This window comes from Coptis chinensis, chromosome 7 (genome assembly GCF_015680905.1).
Source record: "Coptis chinensis isolate HL-2020 chromosome 7, ASM1568090v1, whole genome shotgun sequence".
In the NCBI taxonomy this organism is placed as follows: Eukaryota; Viridiplantae; Streptophyta; class Magnoliopsida; order Ranunculales; family Ranunculaceae; genus Coptis; species Coptis chinensis.
In genome coordinates, this window is record NC_141462.1 from 63,099,702 (window position 1) to 63,105,212 (window position 5,511).

The window sequence follows — 5,511 nt, forward strand, 5'->3', positions numbered from 1 at the left end:
GCTCTTTGAAGAGAGACATTACTTGGTCTGCAGTTGCATTTGTTTGTATCTTTCCGACTAGATTATGAACTGTTTTGTCAATTATCTTGATCATTTTTGGATTACACTCAGAAATCCCCTAGAGTGTGAATAGAAGAAAATTGGCACAAATGGTATAATGTAGGGAACTTGGTTTGGCAAGGTTCGTAGATATTATACCAATATATTTTCGGAAATAAAATCCCTATGAAGTCGGGATACTCTTATAAACATTTGATGGTTAGGACTTATGGATGTCTCACAATATGAGTTCCTTAAATCAAGTGTACGTCTACTACTCTGCTCTATGTTCATAGGTTATATGGTTACGCATTTAACTATTAGTAAATCCAAACACTCTTATAGTCTTATATACTTAAGCAGGCCAGGAACTCATGGTGCTCTTTCACAAAAATAATCTCATGGTGCTAATTTTTTCAGCTAATGGTGCTGCTGAAACTCTAACCGTTGCTACTGACTTCATTAGGGTTGGTCGTGCCATACATGCACTCTGTCTTCAAACTCCTTGACTGCACGACTAAAACAAGCCTGATGAGATTCTACCCCTTTTCCTGAAAAACAATTAGGAGGGGACATTAAATTCAAGCACATTGATTAGTCCTACCCACCTCGTCAAGATATTCCAGTATTCTAAGACCTTACTCTACTGTGCACGAAAGAAACTGGCCCATGTTGTGGAACATCTATATCAACAATGATCCTTTCCAATTGAATGTATACCTTGTTTTCAGCTTAAAGATATACATAATTACATAATTTTTCTCTTTTGATTCAGTTGCATTTGGTTGTATCTCTCAAAGTAGATTATGAACTGTTTTGAGAATTCATTGCTGGAACAAACTTCATCTGTTTTTAAATGTTTTGCATTAATCTGTGAATAGAAGAAAAAGACTAAAATTGCTGGAAAACGGACTTCTTAGGGAATAGCATATAAGTACAACTGTACACGATTGTTTTGAAAGATTAAAAGTGAAAGGAGATTATACATTAGTCTCCCTTTTACAAGCTCGTCTATGAGAATCAACCAATTTGCATATTAGACCCAATTAATATTCAACATTGAAAATTAAGGAACAGGTTTACAGTAAACAAAAACCCTGATAACTGCTTACCAGAATACCTTGTCCCGTTTGTTTTACTGCAGGTCTGCACTCTGCAGCATGACATGATTGGAATCCCTTTGCGATCAACTCTGCCATGTTAGCGCGATCCTATTAACTTCTTAAGAAATCAATAGCAGAATGCATATCCACATTATGACAATTTTTCCGATGTGGATGCTATCGCACATTCATCTGGCCCTTTCCCACTCCCTCTATAAACAAAATGTGGCTTACCTATGTTTCCTCTGCCTTTTCATAAGCTATTGTCATAAGAACAGTCGGTAAAGAGTTTAATTCATTGATGATCGATTGCTAATATAACCACACGTCTAATAGTGCTAATAATGCAATGGACATAACAGTAGAAATTGTACGATATATCATACACAATCTATTATAGCGCCACAAGCAATTCCATGGAGTCAGCAATTGTGCTGTGCCTACAAGTAGGAAAATAACACACTCAAATCAACAACTTATCCCGTCAAGGATCAGCCAGTACTAGTTGCAGATAAAAAAATTCAGACGGATAGTTGTCTAGTAGGTGATATTAATGGTTGACTTAATTAACATAATGAATATCAGATCGCCTTCTCAAGAAGAGACTCTGAAAAAAAGCAGAATTTCCAATATAAATTGTTTGGCACTTTAGTCTCGTAAAATGAGAAGTTTGTCAAGCAGTAATAAGTTAATAATATACAGTTAGTGAGGGTTATATTGCATTCGAATATGTCTGTGCATCTTACGCGCAATGGCTTTTCTGCAGATCAATCCCTTGCTTGTTGAGCAATTACTTTCGCGCCAGCGTGCTGACCCCTAGCTTTTTCTCAGCGTTGTCCAAAGGAAAGCCACAGATATGGGTGACCAGTTGTTTCAGTCTAATTTATTTGCCACTCTCCATTTGCCTGCTTGTTTTACTAGTTTGCCTGACGCTGCTGTACTCTACAAGTGCCAAGATTAAAGGAAGTCATTCAAGCAAGCAACAAAGCAACTCCCCACTTCTCCATCTTCACATAATGTTTGTACAGGAAGAGTGCGAGAGAATGCGTTTATTGTGTGAAGAAGACATTTCTTCCTTCTATTCCAAAAAATTTAGCCAATGAACTTTGGAAGAGAAACTACTAGGAAGCTTCCATCATTTAAGACTTATAAATGAAACTAATCACATGCACCAGATTTGAGTTTAAAAACTACTTGAGAAAAAAATATATTCAAAAGGAAATGCTAATCAAAGTAACCACACGCACCAGATTTGGATTTCAGGGACAATACATACATTTCCAATGATCTACTTCAGTCTGTTATTCAACCCTGTTAAATATTTACTTCATCCAAATTATTTCAATCCACCACAACAAGATTCTCATATTCAGGACCAGCAATAGCCTTCTCCACCATTTTCCAAAAACACTTTCACTAAATTCTTGGAAAAGCCACTTACCAGCGCCACTCCTTTCTGATGGCTGGGCACTGGAGTTTCCTTCAATGGCTACTTTAAGAATCAAATCGAAAACCTTCTGGAAATCTGTATTTATATTCCATTGCATTTTTTCCACGAAATGAATTTTATAACGAAGATCTTCGACTTCAATAACGTGTAGCTGAGGATTCATACTGTAGTGATCAAGTTATTCTCTTAAGATCAGTGGTGAATTGAATTGGTTTGGATTGAATTGAGAATCGATATGAAGTAAAAATAAGTTTTTGGATTGATCAATAATGTCGGTTACAAAGTTCACTCAATTTATCTCTATATCGCTCTGGTTGTACAAGTTTTTGTCGAATGAAATCGAATCCCCCTCTCTCTTCGTTTTATAGTCTTCCTAAAATAGCTGTGAACCAATCATCTCCTGACACGTGTCCATTCTTCTTCTTCTTCTCTTTCTCATTTTTCCCGCTCATACCTTCAACATATGAAACTAACACAGAAATATTTCGAGTTAGTTACGAAATCACGATATTTGCCCACGACACATACTGAAAAGTGATTAGTTGTTGTAGTGGCACGATGTAGCAAGATTGGACTAAGTCCGCGTTGTAGGGGATAGGAGGTAGCATAAGCAGGAATAATGAGGAGCAGCGAATCAAGGCCGCAAAACCCTAGTCCACAGAGCGGCAGGTGTACGGGCAGTAGGAGGGTCGTAGGATGAACAGACAGATGGGCGGTCCAGATGAGAAGGGGGAGAATATAAAAGGAGAAGATGAGGGAAAAAAGAGAGGAGGCCGCTAGGGTAAAAAGAGGAGAGAAGAGTGAGAAAAAGAGAAAAGAAAGAGAGAAAGGAGGAGTTTGAGAAAATAGAGTTTTAGGGTCTATACATTTTGCGCCGTCTGTGGAAACTAGAGAAAAGCAACTTAGAAATGGCACCGCAGAGAGCAGTGGGTAGGCCAAAGAAAGTTAGGGTTCATGAGCCGACGCCGAAAGCGGTGATTGAGGAGGGGGAAGAACTAGAAGAAGGGCGAGCAGCTGAAGGAACACGCCTGGTGTGAGAAGAGATCGAGAGGCTGAGAGAGGAAAACAATGAGTTGCGAAGAGAGAGAGAGAAGACGGAGGAGGAGGCTAGGGAAGAGCTAAGCGAGGGGTCTGAAAATGAGGGATCTGAAGACGAGGAGGGGCCCGGACCAAACCTAGTAGAAAACCCGATAGCGGGATTGACAATGGAGCAAGTCCAAGAGATGATAGACAATGATAGGGAGTTAAACCGCGCACGACGAGCGAAGGGGCGTGCTACCGGTGGTGTGGTGGCGGGGGTTGAATCGTGAACCCGTTAGCGTGATGACATATGGGCTTCAGAGGTTCCAAAGCGGTTTGCCCAGTCGAGGTTCGAGAGGTACGACAACAAAGGAGATCCAGTGGATCACATTCATCATTTTAGACAATAGATGCCACTCTGGCAGGAGTCTCGGTATGATGGTCTGCGATGTATGATGTTCCCGGCTAGCCTTAAAGGAGGGACGTCGGATTGGTACTACAGATTGCCAGCGGAGAGCATCAAGAATTTCTAGGAATTGGAGCAAGTGTTCATAGATCACTTCATACATCGAAAAAAAAGCATTGGTGGACATCGCGCTCGTCAATGTCGCGACAAAGGTCCAGCCGAATCGCTTAGGGAGTTTCGTGGTTCAAGCGCGAGACGCCGAAAAAGTTGAAAATTTGGATGAGAGGACAGTGGTGATAGCCTTTGAGAGAGGCTTGCGCCCGGGGACAGGAGTGCACCAATCCGTAGCCAAGAATGAGATCGCGATGTTACATGAGCTGTATCCACGAGTGGAAAAATATATAAGATATGAGGACTATATGCAGAAGGATTCCAAGAGGTCAGGGAGGCCGTGTTGTCTTTGGAGAAGGAACGGGAACACCGGAAAGCGGGGACGTCGGAAAAAGAAAGTGGGAGATATCGCGAGTACGGAGCGCGAGCAGAGGGAAGCCGAGAAGGAATCCGAAGGGAGTATAGGGAAAGGAAGCCATACCGCGAGATGGAACAGACTCCATTGAACAAACCGCTCAGTGAGATCTTGCCCTTAATAAAGAGTCTGCCAGGGTATGAAGGACCGCGAAGCATGCCAAGATACGGCAGACCGCGAGCACCCAGCAAATTAATGAGAGAATGGATAGGCCACGACAGAGAGAGGTGGCGGTGGCAGAAAAGGATAGAATCGTGTTTAGCAGCGCGGACCTACGGGCAGTGGACTCACCACATGAAGACGCGTTAGTCATTACAGTGGCAATGGGAAACTACATGGTGAAAAGGGTGTTGATTGATTATGGAAGTGTAGTAGATCTGTTGTTTAGAGGTGCTTTAGAGGAAATGGGAGTCGATCCTAAGCAGCTGCGTCCTTCATGAACTAATTTATATGGATTTAATGGAAGTATGACAGAGCCCATGGGGGAACTCTTATTGCCCATGACAACAAGGCCGGTGACAGTCTTCACTCGGTTCATGGGGGTAGATTCGGCTTCGCAATATAATGCAATCTTGGGAAGGCGGTGGATTCACGAGATGAAGGTGGTCCCATCAACGTATTATCAGGTAATACGGTTCCCCACCCCTACCGGCATGTATGAGGTTTACGGTGATCAGGTAACTACCAAGAACAGTCATCGGGGAATCGTGAAGAGGTTGATCAGCGGATCGGAAGGAGAGACTTCTAACCCTAGGAAGAGGCTGGCATAGCAATTACAGTCCACCGCCAGGGAGAGGGAGGCTGGGACATCGGCGGATACAAAGACGATCGATGAGATAGGATTGGTGAATATTGGGATAGGGGAAGAGGAGAAGTTCACGTCTATAGGATCCAGTTTGCCCGAGGAATGGAGGGATAAGTTGATATAGTTCTTTTCAGATAATAGGGATGTCTTCGCTTGGACTAT

At 42.2% G+C, this 5,511-nt stretch overlaps 1 long non-coding RNA gene across 1 annotated transcript; it reads right to left on the reverse strand.

Moving 5' to 3' along the window:
* Positions 1 to 363: 363 nt before the first annotated feature.
* Positions 364 to 2,931, reverse strand: LOC147488345 (uncharacterized). The gene is made up of 3 exons (XR_015201753.1): positions 1,889 to 2,931; positions 1,152 to 1,582; positions 364 to 590 (listed from the first exon to the last, which is right to left on the reverse strand). It is a non-coding gene; the product is annotated as an uncharacterized LOC147488345 (long non-coding RNA).
* Between the last annotated feature and the right edge of the window lie 2,580 nt (positions 2,932 to 5,511).